The following is a 17,273-nucleotide window of genomic DNA, read 5'->3' on the forward strand; positions in this document are numbered from 1 at the left end:
TCAAAGTGATGGTCTACCACTGTGACATCAAGCCATATATCCCTCCACCAATGTGGTGCTTTAAGTGCTGTAAGTTCAGCCATATGTCATCCAGTGTACTTCCAGCCCCACCTGTGAGATTGTGGCCATCCATCGCATTCCAATACTCCATGTCCCCTGCCTCCCATCTGTGTCAACTGCAAAGAGCAACAGTCACCTTACTTGCCAGACTGCAGGATTTTACAGAAAGAGAGAAAAATCATGGAATATAAGACCCTGGACCAATTGACCTACACTGAGGCTAAGAGGGAATTTGAGTGCCTATATCCTGTGGCTATGAGCTCCTCATGTGCCACTGCTATGAGGACAGTTGTCCCCCCATCAGTTCCTCGAATTCCTGTTGCCTCTCAGAACTGGGAGACTACACCTGCCCCCTTGATGGTGGGGAGCACATCCCTCCCTATTGCTCCTGCACCACCTGCTTTGGGAGCAACACTCCCCCAACCATGGGGGATTTCAGTCCCCACTTCTGAGCCAGAGGAGTGTAAGGTTTCTTCAGCTCCTCTCACTGAGAAGGCGTCCCTTGGGTCACTCCCTGTACATTTGACCATTCAAAAACTCAATCTTAATCCTATCTTGCTCAGATTCTGATCAAAACTTATTTAAGAACTCTCTTTCAAATTCATCATATGACATGGTACAATTAACATTCTGACTGGCCCATGAGATTGCTTCTCCATACAAAAATCTCTTAACAAATTTAATTTTAACATTGTCTGTCATGTCATTACTAAAATTATCTTGACAATGCTATAAAAATCAACAGGATGCAATTTACCATCTCCTGGAAAGAATTTTAAAGGTATGCCACCCCATGCACAATTAATATTGATAACAAAATTTCTTTGAGCTTCACCCTCTTGTAGTTCTACAAGTTTCCTACTTAAATCTACAACATTATTTTTACATAAATCTATTTTTTCATCACACTTCAGTTCTACATTACTTATTTGATTGGTAATGTCTGTAAATTTTAACTCAGAGTTCCTTTTGTAAGTTTCTATTTTTTCTTCTAAGATTCTCCTAGTCTGAACAATCTCTACTTTAAGTTTAGAATTTTCTGCTTCTACATGCTTATCTAGTTTTTCAAATCTCTCCTCATTTTTAGACAACTCTTGTGTAAAATTAGTTTCTAATATTGCTAACCTTCCTTCTACTGCTCCCAAACAAGTATTGAGTTTACCCTGTCCTGTCTCAAAAGTAATTATCAGTGCTGCCAAACCCTCCTGGATTTCCCTAATCTGATTAGTGTTTTCAGTAACAGTATTCTTTAGGTCCACCATTTTTTCACTGAATTGTTGACTTAACTGTAGACCCTGTTGACCAATATCCTTAATCTGTCCCATGTTCCTTCATTTCTTTCATATGGTGCATTAATAACATTAACAAATCATCTCTGCCTACTCTTCCCTATGCAATTGGAGTACTTGTGGCAACATTTTCACTGGAACCCTCTCCACCTACGCTTCAATCTACAGTTTGATTACTACTGGGCAATAGTTCACTGATACTTGCTCCTAGGTCCAAAGTGTTTTCCATTGGTTTGCTGTTTATGAGTTTTTCCTCACTTATTTTTACCTTGTTGTAATTGGCCGTGGTAGATTACAAAATATAAAAGCTTCCCACACAAATGTTTGTCACTGTCACAAAACTATTTAATTAAAAAGATAAACTGTTACTCATCGGATGGTTGGCGGTGCTGTCCGAGAATTTGATCCTTTTTATCCACACAAACTCTTTCCTTGCGGCAACATCCATTCATTCTGTGTGTCCATAACACAAAATTTTTCAAGACAATTTATGTTTGGCATTCGTCTTATGTTCACCTGTTAAACATATATTTCAAACATCGAACTCAGCTCAGCTCCACCAAATGTAATGATTCGTCTATAATGTTAATTAAGTTTCTTCTGCATGGTCCATTGATGGGAAATTTTCATGCTTCACAAATTTTATTCACATTAATTGACATCCAAACTGCACATGCGTCGTGTAAACGAAACACAGACAGACTTCACTGATCTCTTTGACTTCCTAAAGTAACTTCAAAACTGACTCATAAAACAACAACTTACAACTAAGTCGCAGCCTTACTGCATCGATTTATATGGAGTTTTAACAATAGCCTCAAAAATAAAGCATTATTAATTTTGTGTAATGTTGATGTTACAATTAAAATTTACCAAACATAAGGAAACTGATGTTACAGCCAAATAGGGTATAAAATACAATATTCAATGGCAATCTTTTATAGTAATATCTTTAGTTTTCCATAAGAAAATCGTTCTGAACTTTAATTACAATAATGTCTCTCATATTATTTTAGTCATGTCAGTAATTGCAGTTTGGATTTGGTTACTAGCATGTAATGGTAGTACAGAGCTCATGCTTTATCTGATTAAATACATAGAATGTACAAATGAGGCCACTAATGCTTGAAATTTCAAAACTATGAGAGGTAAACAATTGCAGAGTTAATTAGAAATGTAATTACAAAGAATAATAATTACAAAGGAGGACATAAAAATAAATAATGAATGGTAATAACTTTTAAGCTGTTTCTCAAGATATTGAGGGCTAAGGTTACTGGATTTTTAGATTGCAGTTTTGTTAATTAGAAGCACTGATTTTTCATGCTAACATCTCACCAGTCTCTAGTTATTTATTTCTAATGACTTATTACTTCAATTTCTTGATTAGTTACTTAATTTAGTATATGTACATAATTTTATCAATGACAACAATCCAACAATAATTACGACAATGCACATCCTTCCAGAACATTCCACATGCCTTCATAATCAATATCAAGTTTTTTTATCAAATAGGACAGAATTATATACAGGGTGTTACAAAAAGGTACGGCCAAACTTTCAGGAAACATTCCTCACACACAAAGAAAGAAAACACGTTATGCGGACATGTGTCCGGAAACACTTACTTTCCATGATAGAGCTCATTTTATTATTTCTCTTCAAATCACATTAATCATGGAATGGAAACACACAGCAACAGAATGTACCAGCATGACTTCAAACACTTTGATACAGGAAATGTTCAAAATGTCCTCCGTTAGCGAGGATACATGCATCCACCCTCCGTCGCATTGAATCCCTGATGCGCTGATGCAGCCCTGGAGAATGGCGTATTGTATCACAGCCATCCACAATATGAGCATGAAGAGTCTCTACATTTGGTACCAGGGTTGTGTAGACAAGAGCTTTCAAATGCCCCCATAAGTGAAAGTCAAGAGGGTTGAGGTCAGGAGAGCTTGGAGGCCATGGAATTGGTGTGCCTCTACCAATCCATCGGTCACTGAATATGTTGTTGAGAAGCGTACGAAAACTTCAACTGAAATGTGCAGGAGCTCCATAGTGCATGAACCACATGTTGTGTTGTACTTGTAAAGGCACATGTTCTAGCAGCACAGGTAGAGTATCCCGTATGAAATCATAGCGGTGAATCGAGGAAGTACAGTACATACTGACGAAATTAAAATGAGCTCTAACATGGAAATTAAGAGTTTCCGGACACATGTCTACATAACATCTTTTCTTTATTTGTATGTGAGGAATTTTTCCTGAAAGTTTGGCCGTACCTTTTTGTAACACCCTGTATATAAATACACATACACAAGGCCTTAGGAAGCACTGAATTGTCTGAAAACTATACGGATGCATATAAAAAAAAAGGTGTTATCAGACATTTCAGATGAGTCCTGGGGGATGCTGTACCATTATAAGCTCAAGGAATAGTGAGCCCCTTTTCAAAACTGAATTACTCCAATTTAACTTTAATCATTAACTCCACTCTGTTGAGGAATTTGCAAATGAGAGCTTACCAAATAAAATGTGTTTGTCTAATGTTAATAAAAGTATTTTCTCTAGACCAGGGTGTTCCTTTTTTCCATTCAGTCACTGCATAATGTGAATATGTATTTTAATTGTATACATATCCCCAAACTGATTGGCCGGCCGCGACGGCCGTGCGGTTCTAGGCACTCCAGTCCGGAGTCGCGCTGTTGCTACGGTCGCAGGTTCGAATCCTGCCTCGGGCATGGGTGTATGTGATGTCCTTAGGTTAGTTAGGTTTAAGTAGTTCTAAGTTCTAGGGGACTGATGAACACAGCGGTTGAGTCCCATAGTGCTCAGAGCCATTTGAACTATTTGAACCCAAACTGATTGCCCAAGAGCATGAAACAACCATGAAAGTCAAAATAGTCCAATATGACACTGTTTAAATGTGAAGATAATAATTATTTATTATTTTATTCATAATACTGTGCTATCTATTTGTAAATGTATTGAGTAGTAAATTGAAATTAAATATTCATTCAGTTATATATATATTTGTAATCTTGACATGTTCCACATCCAGGACAAGCTCATTGCTGTATGGATCCATGGACCACAAAAAAATTAAATAAATGACCATCCATTTTTAGAAACAGAAAGCTTGAGAACACTAACAGGTCAAATTTACATTAGTTTCAAATTTAATTCACAAATTATGAATTTAAAAAGAAAGTTACACATTCTACTGGTAGGCCAAGCAACTTTTATTGAATGCTGCACTACATGTCAAAATAACACAAATATATGACATTATTTTTCAACATATTCACCAAATCTCTGCAAACAATGGTCAGGAGGTTCTGCCAATTGTTCAATTTCTTAGTCATGTAGCTACCCAAGAACTACTGTGTAAATGTCCTCACCATTGGAAAATCTCTTTCTCGTAAGATGTTCTTTCGATTTGCCAAAAAGATAGAAATCACATCGTTGCAAGATCTGGACTTCTAGATTTGCATCACCCACATCTGCGAGGCCTCAGTCATGATGTTAGGACCATTTCACTACTTCTGGACGTGACATTGTATTTGGTATGTCTACTGCCAGAATTTCATGGTGAGTGTCTGTGCAGTTTAGAAGTATTGCTCACAAGAATCACACTGTACCACCTACTTCAACTTTGTAGGCTGTTTACAGTTACTGCATCATTTCTGTTGGACAGTGTGATAAGCATGTTATCTGTACCACAGAAGAATGTCTCTGCAGGAAAGTGGGAGTGTGTCCTCTCTTCTGACAATGTGCCACTCTTATTATGCAATGGCCTTAATCTGGGGTGACACACATAACTTACAGTACTTTCTGAAGTCCCTACATATAACAATAATTAATTGTAAATAATAATGAGTGCAGTTAAAAAAGCACAAATTTCCAATAAAGTGTCTTAAATTTCAAATGAAAATCATAATTTACAAACGCTACATTTTATAGTTCAACCCTTAATTTACTGAGCAAAATCAATGGTTTAAATTTATTTTTGAGGCAGAGTTTATTTTTTGTTGTTTTACACTGAGGCGACAGAAGTCATAGGATACTGATATGCACATATAAGATGACAGTAATATCACATACACAAGGTGTAAACGACAAGTGAATTGGGTGGAGCTGTCTCTGTGCTCAGGTGATACACATGAAAAGTCTTCTGACTTTATTATGGCCACATGATGGGAATTAACAGACATTGAGTGTGGACTGGTAGTTGAAGCTAGACACATGGGAAATTCCATTTCAGAAATTGTTAGGGAATTCAATGGACTGGATCCTCTGGTCCACCTGAATTAATCATTGGCTAGGAAAGGTTATGTTCAGCTGCTTGTAGACCTGAAACTTCCTGGCAGATTAAAACTGTGTGCCCGACTGAGACTCGAAATCGGGACCTTTGCCTTTCGCAGGCAAGTGCTGTATCATCTGAGCTACTGAAGCATGACTCACACCCAGTACTCACAGCTTTACTTCTGCCAGTACCTCGTCTCCTACCTTCCAGACTTTACAGAAGCTATCCTGCAAACCTTGCAGAACTAGCACTCCTGAAAGAAAGGATATTGCAGAGACATGGCTTAGCCACAGCCTGGGGGGTGTTTCCAGAATGAGATTTACACTCTGCAGCGGAGTGTGCGCTGATATGAAACTTCCTGGCAGAAAGGCAAAAGTCCCGTGTTTGAGTTTCGGTCGGGCACACAGTTTTAATCTGCCAGGAAGTATCATATCAGTACACACTCCGCTGCAGAGTGGAAATCTCATTCTGGAAACATCCCCCAGGCTGTGGCTAAGCCATGTCTCCGCAATATCCTTTCTTTCAGGAGTGCTAGTTCTGCAAGGTTCACAGGAGAGCTTCTGTAAAGTTTGGAAGGTAGGAGACGAGGTACTGGCAGAAGTAAAGCTGTGAGTACCGGGCGTGAGTCATGCTTCGGTAGCTCAGATGGTAGAGCACTTGCCCGTGAAAGGCAAAGGTCCCGAGTTCAAGTCTCGGTCGGGCACACAGTTTTAATCTGCCAGGAAGTTTCATATCAGCACACACTCTGCTGCAGAGTGGAAATCTCATTCTGGAAACATCCCCCAGGCTGTGGCTAAGCCATGTCTCCGCAATATCCTTTCTTTCAGGAGTGCTAGTTCTGCAAGGTTCGCAGGAGAGCTTCTGTAAAGTTTGGAAGGTAGGAGACAAGGTACTGGCAGAAGTAAAGCTGTGAGTACCGGGCATGAGTAGTGCTTCGGTAGCTCAGATGGTAGAGCACTTGCTCGCGAAAGGCAAAGGTCCCGAGTTCGAGTCTCGGTCGGGCATACAGTTTTAGTCTGCCAGGAAGTTTCATATCAGCACACACTCCGCTGCAGAGTGGAAATCTCATTCTACTTGTAGACCATTTTCAGCCATTCATGGACCTTGTATTTTCAAACAATTATGGAATTTTTGTGGATGACAATGCGCAATGCCCCTGGACCACAACTGTTTGAAATTGCTTTGGAGAACATACTGAACAATTTGACTGAATGACATGGCCAACCAGATCACCTGACATTAATCCTGTCAAACATTTATGGGACAGGTCAGTTTGTGCACAAAATCCTGCACCTGCAACACTTTCGCAATTGTTGTTGTTGTCGTTGTAGTCTTCAGTCCTGAGACTGGTTTGATGCAGCTCTCCATTCTACTCTATCCTGTGCAAGCTTCATCATCTCCCAGTACCTACTGCAACCTACATCCTTTTGAATCTGCTTAGTGTATTCATCTCTTGGTCTCCCTCTATGATTTTTACCTTCCATGATGCCCTCCAATACTAAATTGGTGATCCCTTGATGCCTCAGAACATGTGCTACCAACTGATCCCTTCTTCTAGTTACGTTGTGCCACAAATGTCTCTTCTCCCCAACCCTATTCAGTACCACCTCATTAGTTATGTGATCTACCCATCTAATCTTCAGCATTCTTCTGTAGCACCACATTTCAAAAGTTTCTATTCTCTTCTTGTCCAAACTATTTATCGTCCATGTTTCACTTCCATACATGGCCACACTCCATACAAATACTTTCAGAAATGACTTCCTGACACTTAATTCTATATTTGATGTTAACAAATTTCTCTTCTTCAGAAACGCTTTCCTTGCCATTGCCAGTCTACGTTTTATATCCTCTCTACATCGACCATCATCAGTTATTTTGCTCCCCAAATAGCAAAACTCCTTTACTACTTTAAGTGTCTCATTTCCTAATCTAATTCCCTCAGCATCACCCAACTTAATTCGACTACATTCCATTATCCTCGTTTTGCTTCTGTTGATGTTCGTCTTATATCCCCCTTTCAAAACACTATCCATTCTGTTCAACTGCTCTTCCAAGTCCTTTGCTGTCTCTGACAGAATTACAATGTCATCGGCAAACCTCAAAGTTTTTATTACTTCTCCATGGATTTTAATACCTACTCAGAATTTTTCTTTTGCTTTCTTCACTGCTTGCTCAATATAAAGATTGAATAACATTGGAGAGAGGCTACAACCCTGTCTCACTCCCTTCCTAACCACTGCTTCCCTTTCATGTTCCTCGACTCTTATAACTGCCATCTGGTTTCTGTACAAATTGTAAATAGCCTTTTGCTCCCTGTATTTTACCCCTGCCACCTTCAGAATTTGAAAGAAAGAATTCAAGTCAACATTGTCAAAAGCTTTCTCTAAGTCTACAAATGCTAGAAACGTAGGTTTGCCTTTTCTTAAATCTTTCTTCTAAGATAAGTCGTAGGGTCAGTATTGCCTCACGTGTTCCATTATTTCTATGAAATCCCAACTGATCTTCCCCGAGGTCAGCTTCTACTAGTTTTTCCATTCATCTGTAAAGAATTCATGTTAGTATTTTGCAGCTGTGGCTTATTAAACTGATTGTTCAGTAATTTTCACATCTGTCAACACCTGCTTCCTTTGGGATTGGAATTATTATATTCTTCTTGAAGTCGGAGGGTACTTCGCCTGTCTCATACATCTTGCTCACCAGATGGTAGAGTTTCGTCAGGACTGGCTCTCCCAAGGCTGTCAGTAGTTCTAATGGAATGTTGTCTACTCCCGGGGCCTTGTTTCGACTCAGATCTTTCAGTGCTCTGTCAAACTCTTCACGCTGTATCATATCTCCCATTTCATCTTTATCTGCATCCTCTTCCATTTCCATAAAATTGTCCTCAAGTACATTGCCCTTGTATAGACCCTCTATATACTCCTTCCACCTTTCTGCTTTCCCTTCTTTGCTTAGAACTGGGTTTCCATCTGAGCTCTTGATATTCATGCAAGTGGTTTTCTCCAAAGGTCTCTTTACTTTTCCAGTAGGCAGTATCTATCTTACCCCTAGTGAGATAAGCCTCTACAACCTTACATTTGTCCTCTAGCCATCCCTGCTTAGCCATTTTGCATTTCCTTCCATTTTTGAGATGTTTGTATTCCTTTTTATCTGCTTCATTTACTGCATTTTTATATTTTCTCCTTTATATTTATTTTTATTTATATTTTCTCCTTTCGTCAATTAAATTCAATATTTCTTCTGTTACCCAAGGAGTTCTACTAGCCCTTGTCTTTTTACCTACTTGATCCTCTACTGCTTTCACTACTTCATCCCTCAAAGCTACCCATTCTTCTTCTACTTTATTTCTTCCCCCATTCCTGTCAATTGTTCCTTTATGCTCTCCCTGAAACTCTGTATAACCTCTGGTTTAGTCAGTTTATCCAGGTCCCACCTCCTTAAATTACCACCTTGTTGCAGTTTCTTCAGTTTTAATCTACAGTTCATAACCAATAGATTGTGGTCAGAGTCCACTTCTGCCCCTGGAAATATCTTACAATTTAAAACCGGGTTCCTAAATCTCTGTCTTACCATTATATAATCTATCTGAAACCTGTCAGTATCTCCAGGGGTCTTCCATGTATACAACCTTCTTTCATTATTCTTGAACCAAGTGTTATCTATGATTAAGTTGTGCTCTGTGCAAAATTCTACCATGCGGCTTCCTCTTTCATTTCTTACCCCCAATCCATATTCACCCACTGCATTTCCTTCTCTCCCTTTTCCTACTGACTAATTCCAGTCACCCACGACTATTAAATTTTCGTCTCCCTTCACTATCTGAATAATTTCTTTTATTTCATCGTACATTGCTTCAATTTCTTCATCATCTGGAGAGCTCGTTGGCATGTAAACTTGTACTACTGTGGTAGGCATGGGCTTCATATCTATCTTGGCCACAATAATGCGTTCACTACGCTGTTTGTAGTAGCTTACCCGCACTCCTATTTTCCTATTCATTATTAAAGCTACTTCTGCATTACCCCTATTTGATTTTGTATTTAAAAAGACCTAGATGCAAAACCAGTCCCATATATCCCCCCCTACCAGCTACTCCACTCCTGTCATAGGCATCTCCTACCTCATCAAAAGCAGAGGTAACTGTGAAACCAATCACATGATCTACAAACTAAGTTGCAACCAATGTGCCACCTTCTACATGGACATGACAACTAACAAGCTGTCAGTCCACATGAACGGCCACTGCCAAACTGTGGCCAAGAAACAGCTGAACAACCTGTGATTTAGCAAGCTGGGCTAATTTAATTCCCCTCTTGTTTTACCATCTGCCTCCTATAAATTCGATTTGTTACTTTTAATTAATTACCATTAACATACCTGAATATAATCTGCAGTTTCATGAAAGAGAAATATTGACCCTCAGTTTCAAAGAATATAATACCAGATCTAATTTTGTGATTAGTTTTATGTATGTAATTGATTATTTTGTCTATTTCTAGTTAGTATCGTTTGTTATAGGGTGAAATCAGTGATGGTTTCATAACTTAAATTCTATTGTTGACATATAATCAAGTATAAATTCCGTAATAACTGTAAACATTTGGAAGACAAAGTACTAGTAACCTTAAAGTATCTCTTTATTTCTATTCAAAAACATGTTAGCAAAACCAGCCCTTAACTCCAGAGGAATTAACAGTTTTGTCAAAAGTATTGTTTGTGTAACTATATTTGTTAATATCATGATTTAAACAAATAATTCAGCCTAAACCCTTGCAGTAGAAGGAACTGCTAAAAATACAGAATTTTTTGATGTATTCAGTTAATTTAATGAGGTAAGTTTTAATTGTAATTTCTGTAAATTTGACTTTAAACAATGTGTAGTTTCAGCACTTATTATTGTGATGATTTTTGGTCATGAAACAGTCAGTCCACAGCCAAGTTTCAGATCAGTAACCTGTTCAGGTTGGAACAACAACAATGCTTCAGTTTAACTGTGAAATAAGTATTAAACAATTAGGCTATGTGTAAAAACCAATGTCAGTGACTGCTCCATACATACCTTATTATTTTTCAAGAACTGTGGACTTTGTGGTTATGTTTTTACTGCTCGTAGATGTTCAACAGTAAACTATTGTAGCAATATGTGGAGTTTCACCTGCAAACTATTAATAAAGCTTATCGCAAGTTAAACAGTAGTGCACTGGCCATATAACTGTGTAATATGGGGGTTCTGAACAGTGAAATTAAAGTACTGAAAAATGTAACTGTGCATTTGTCGGCTACATCATTTAGTCAGTGTCAGAATCCACAAATCCCATTTTTCAGCCAGTGTAGCAATGCAGAACAACAACACTGAGGACACTCAACAAACAACAAATGAAAGAAATAATAGCAGGAGGAACTGCCACAAAGCAAGTGAACATGCTGCCCAGTATGATGTGCTCCACTTTAATGACTGTTTCATTGACTGCACCATCTGAATTCTTCCTACCAACACAAGTTTTTCTCAATTGCACAGGTAGGAACAGGTTGCAACCTCCCTGGCTTAAACGTTTGCTAGTATCTGTTCACAACACACCTACCCCTATCCCTGTTCCCAATTTGGCACTTCACACACCTCCCCTCCCACCAATCTCCTACTAGTTTTTTTCTCTTCTCTGCTTCTTTGCTCATCCCCCCCCCCCCCCCCCAAGCGCTCATGTGTCCCATCTCATCCCTGGCACAGCATCTCAATGCAGCACGTAGCAACCCTGCAAGCTCCGACAAGAAGCGCAGCATCTTCCCCTTCTCCTATCCTGCTATCCCTCACTATGCCTCCTCCTTACCCCTACCTACCACCACAGCACATTGCTTCTCACGTCAGATTCATTCAGACTCCAGGGCCCATAGACAGTGGTGATGTGTGTGTAGGCTGTGTTTCTGTGAAAGTGATCTGTGTGTTTTCTGTTTTGCAGGAAGGACTTTATCTGAATGCTTAAAATTTTAGCAGTCTTTTTCAGTGTTCTTGTCTGTGGCTAAACTCATCTGCCATCAAGATTCCATCCCTGTGATTCAAATTGACCTGCAGTCCCTCCTTAAAGCTTCAGGCCCCTCACAAGGACTAAAACCCTCAATCCGTAGAACTTTTCACTCCACCCGAACCATGCACCCCCACCTCTTATCTTCTTCCTAAGATCCACAAACTCAATCATCCTGGCTGTCCTATAGTTGCTGGCTTCAAAGCACCCACCAAACATGTATTGACACCTGCAACCCATAGTACAAAGGCTTCCCTCTTATATCAAAGATAGCAACCATATTCTAGATCATCTGAAATCCCTGCCCACCCCACTCCCACCACACACCTTGCTTGTGACCACTGACGCCACCTCCCTCTCCTGCCAAACATTTCCTCAGTCAGTACCCAACTTATTCCAAACCTATGACGTCCTTCCTACTCACCTTAATCTGCTTTATACTTACCAACATCTGTTTCACCTTTGACGGGCAGACTTACAAACAGATCAGAAGTACAGTCATGGGAACCAGGATGGCTCCTTCCTATGCCATCCTTTTCAAGGGTTACTTGGAGAGCACTTTCCTGGGGTCCATAAGTCTTCAGCCCCTGGTTTGGTTTAGATACATTGATGACATCTTTACCCTATGGACTCATGGTGAGACTGACCTGTTAAAATTCCTGGAATCTCTGAATGCCTTCTCCCCATTAAATTTCACATAGTCCTAATCCAAATTCCATGCCATTTGCCTTGATGTTGATCTCGTCCTCACTGAAGATCAGCTACACAACTCTGTCCCCATTAAACATACCAACAAACAACAGGACTTATATTTTGACAGCTGCCATCCTTTCCATGTCAAAGAACCCTCCCATACAGCCCTGGCATTTGAGGCAAACATACTTGTTCAGATACAGATTCTTTACAGCAATACACAACCATTCTCACCTCAGCCTTCACTGCACATGATTACCCCACCAACCTAGTTCAAAAGCAGTTTTCCCAGGCCATCACATCCAATCCTGGTACTGCTGATCCCTCCAAAAACAACTTCAGAGCACAGCACTGGTGACTCAGTACTATTCTGGTCTGGTATGTATTAATCAGCTACTTTGACAGGGCCATGGCCTCCTAAAATCGTGGCCTGAAATGGGATCCATTCTGTTTGAAATATTGCGCACCACACCTAGAATAGTTTTTCATTGCCCTCTCAATCTCTGCAATATTCTTGTCAGACACTACGCTCCTTTTGCACCCAACTCCCTACCCTATGGCTCCTACCCGTGTAACTGTCCCCACTGCCTGACTTGCCCTGTGCACCCTCCTACAACCACCTATAGCAGCCCTGTAACTGGCAAAGCATATACCATCAAAGGAAGAGGCACCCGTAAAACGACACGTCATATACCAGCTGTTAGGTAAAAACTGTTTGGCCTTTTGCATCAGCATGACTACCGCCAAATTATCAATTAGAATGAATGGGCATAGGCAGAGGGTGTGTACTGGCAGCATGCAATATCCTGTTGCAGAGGAATCTCTACAACGTGACAATCCTGACCTTGGTGCCTGTTTCACCACACATGCCATCTAAATTCTTCTCCCAGACACCAGTTTCTCAGAACAACGCAGGTGGGAACTAGTGCTACAACATGTCCTTCATTATCGCCACCCACCTGGCCTTAATTTATGTTAAGGTCTTCCATTTCAGAATTTCTTCACAATAACTAGTCTTTTCTTCACTGTGTTTTAGTTTTCTATGGATTTCATTTTCTTACCGATCTATTTTTCACTGCCGCCCTTCCACCTCTGTCACACGCAATGCACTTACCTTTTCACTCTTATTAACTCATGCCTGATGTTTAAACAGTAATCTCTGTTTTCCATATTATCCTGTCTTCCATCATTAAGATATTAGCTTTTCAAATCTCATCCAATGCAGTCTCCAACAATCAGTCTCTCCTTCTCATACTGTGCAGTACGTCTCCTCTTACCCACTGTTATGGGTGGCTTTGCCAAAATATACCCCTTTTCCTAGACTTCTACACTCCTTTTCCTTCACTTATCTTCCTTCCCCTTCAACCATTCTGCCTGAAGAAGGAGCCACTGGCTCCAAAAGCTTACCTAATTACAACCCTCTCTTTTATGTGTGTGTTCTGCTGCAGCTGGTGACTAGATTTTTTATCTATCCAGTTAAATTATTTTGTCAAAAATTGATTGTTTTCGTTGTTATGAACTTGTATTTTGATTGACTGAATAAGTTACTATACAATTACACCTCATTCTAGTTGAATTTACTGCCTCTTTCTTTCACATGCAGCAAAACGTTCTCAAATCTCATCCTGTGCAGACCAAAAATTAGTAATTCCTCCTCATCCCATGTGGTAAGCCTCTTCTGACCCAGGGTTCTTGTCAACTTTTCAGTGCTCCTCACCATCTCCTAAGCCTCGTCAGTCTTTTCCTTCATCCTCCTTCCTCTGCCTTCTGCTGGCTCCAAAAGCTTGCATGTCTTCATAACCTTTATATGTGTTTTCTCCTGCTGCCATTTCCTGAGTAGATTTTTTATCCATCCAATTATATTTTCAAAAATTAAACTCTGTACTTTATTTACAACTTTGACTTGTGTGTGTATCAATAGTTAACTGTGCAATATTGATGGTAATTTTTAATTGTATTTCACAGGAAAATGAGCGTGAAAAGATTGCCCAGAAGCTCTGGGACAAAGAACGTCTTTCTTATGAAAATCAGGCTGCAGCAATCATTGTTGGTGCAGCTTCTGCAGGAAAGACATTGGGGATTCTTGTCACTGAGCTCCTCTCAGTAAAGATAGTGAAGAAGGTAAGACACACATGTTGTTATTTTGTGTGGTGTTTTCTGGATGGGGATTTCATGTCTCAAATTTAAATATAGTTATTTCACATGTATGCAGAATTAATAGTAATATTACCATTGGGTCTATAAATCTGTGTTAACACTGTATTATTTTTTCAGAATAATGTCACCCAGAATGCAAGACTAGAATGGAAAATGGTCTACAATACACTCCATTGAATTTAATTTTTACTTACAATAACTACATCTACATCGATACTCTGCAAGCCACTGTGAAGTGCATGGCACAGGGGATCTCTGTTCATGTTTGGATTGTGAGAGAATAATTGCTGAAATGGCTCTGTGTGTGCAGTAATTAGTCTGATCTTGTCCTTGCGATCCCTATAGGAATGTTATGTAGGGGGTTGTACTATTTTCTTTGGGTCATCATTTATAACAGGTTCCTCTAACTTTATAGTAGCCTTTCTTGGGATAATATCCATCCATCTTCAGGAGTCTGCCAGTTCAGTACTTTCAGTATCTCTGTGACACTCTCCCTTAGATCAAACAAACCAGTGACAATTCATGCTGCTCTTCTCTATATACAGTCAATATTCCCTGTTAGTCTCATCTGGTACAGGTTCCACACACTTGAGAAGTATTCTATTATGGGTAGCATGAGTGATTTGTAAGCAATCTCCTCTGTAGAGTGATTGCATTTCCATAGCACTCTACCACTAAAGTGTTACCTGACAATGAAAACAACCAGTTATTGAAAAAATTATTTAAGTAGATAGATAAAAAATCTACTCACCAAGTGGTGGCAGAATATACACATAAAAGATGGTTGTAAATGGCAAACTTTTGGAGCCAGCAAAAGATTCTTCCTGAAGAAGGAGCAACTGGCTCCAAAAGTTTGCCAATTACAACCATCTTTTATGTGTGTGTTCTGCTGCCACTTGGTGAGTAGATTTTTTATCTGTCCAGTTAAGAAATCTATTATCTGTTTTACCCATGACTGAGTCTGTGTGTTTATTCCATTCATATACCTACAAGGTGTTGCACCCAGGTACTTCTATAAGTTAACTGATTCCAGTTGTGACTCATTGATATTATAGTCCTACAATGATAATCTTTACATTTTGCAACATGCACAGTTTAACATTTTGCAACATTTAAAGCAAGTTGCCAACCTTTGCACCACTTCAAAACCTTACCAAGATTTGATGGAAATTAATGCACTTCTTTTCAGTAAGTACTGCCTTACAGATAACTGTATCACCTGCAAAAAGTCTGAGGTTACTATTTACATTGTCCAGGTTATTAATATATGACATGAACAGCAAGTACCCCAATACACTTCCTTGGAGCATACCTGAAGTTACTCCTATATCTGTTGAAGACTCTTCAACCAAGACAACATGCTGCATTCTTCCTGTCAAAAAATTATCAGCCCAGTCAGAAATTTCACTTGATTGTCTATATGATTGTAGTTTTGATATTAAATGCAGATGTGGTACTGAGTCAAATACTTTTCAGAAAATGAGAAATACTGCATCTTCCTCGTTGCCTTGATTAACGATTTCAGGATGTCATTTATGAGAAATTTGAGGGTTTGACATAGTTGATGCTTTCAGAATTCATGCTGGCTGGGATGGAGGAGGTCATTATATTCAAGGTACAAAGGGACTACTCAGGATGATGTTATCAGGAAAAACAAAATGGATCGGAAGGGGAAATGTGAGATTCCTTAATCGGGCAGGTAGGTTAGAAAATTTAATAAGTGAAATGGTAGGTTGAAGTTAGATATAGTGGGAATTATTGAACTTTAGTGGCAGGAGGAACACGACTTCTGGTCAGGTGAATACAGGGTTATAAATACGAAATCAAATAGTTTAATGCAAGAGTAGGTTTAATAATGAACAAAAACATAGGAAAGCAGATAAGCTACTATGAACAACATAGTGAATGCATTACTGTAGCCAAGATAGACACAAAGCCCACCTCTACCACAGTAGTACAAATTTATATGCAAACTAGCCCCACAGATGATGAAGAGATTGAAGAACTGTATGATGAGGGAAAAGAAATTATTCAGATAGTTAAGAGAGGTGAAAATTTAATAGTCATGGGGGACTGAAATTTAATAGTAGGAAAAGGAAGAGAAGGAGAAATAGTAGGTGAATCTGAACAGAGGTAGGAACAAAAGAGGAAGCAACCCGGTAGAATTTTCCACAGGGCATAACTTAATCATCGCTAACAATTGGTTTAAGTATCATGAAGGAAGGTTGTATATGTGCAAGAGGTCTGAAGGCACCAGAATGTTTCAGATAGATTATATAATGGTAAGACAGGGATTTAGGAACCAGGTTTTAAATTGTAAGACATATCCATGGGCAGATTGGACTCTGACCACAATTTATTGGTTATGAACTGTAGATTAAAACTGAAGAAACTGCAAAAAGGTGGGAATTTCAGGAGATAGGACCTGAAAGAAACAGAGATTGTGGTGAGTTTTAGATTGATTCGATTTAGGGGATGATTGACAAAACCAGGGAAATGAATACGGTAGAAGAGGAATGGGTAGCTTTGAGGGATGAAGTAGTGAAGGCAGCACAGGATCATGTAGGCAAAAAGGCGAAGGCTAGTAGAAATACTTGAGTAACAGAAGAGATGTTGAATAGAATAGATCAAAGGAAGAAATATAAAAATGTGGTAAATGTAGCAGGTAAAAAGGTATACAAACATTTGAAAAATGGGGTCAACAGGACTTGCAAAATGGCTAAGCAGGAATGGCTAGATGACAAA

This window comes from Schistocerca cancellata, chromosome 2 (assembly GCF_023864275.1).
Source record: "Schistocerca cancellata isolate TAMUIC-IGC-003103 chromosome 2, iqSchCanc2.1, whole genome shotgun sequence".
Classification (NCBI taxonomy): Eukaryota; Metazoa; Arthropoda; class Insecta; order Orthoptera; family Acrididae; genus Schistocerca; species Schistocerca cancellata.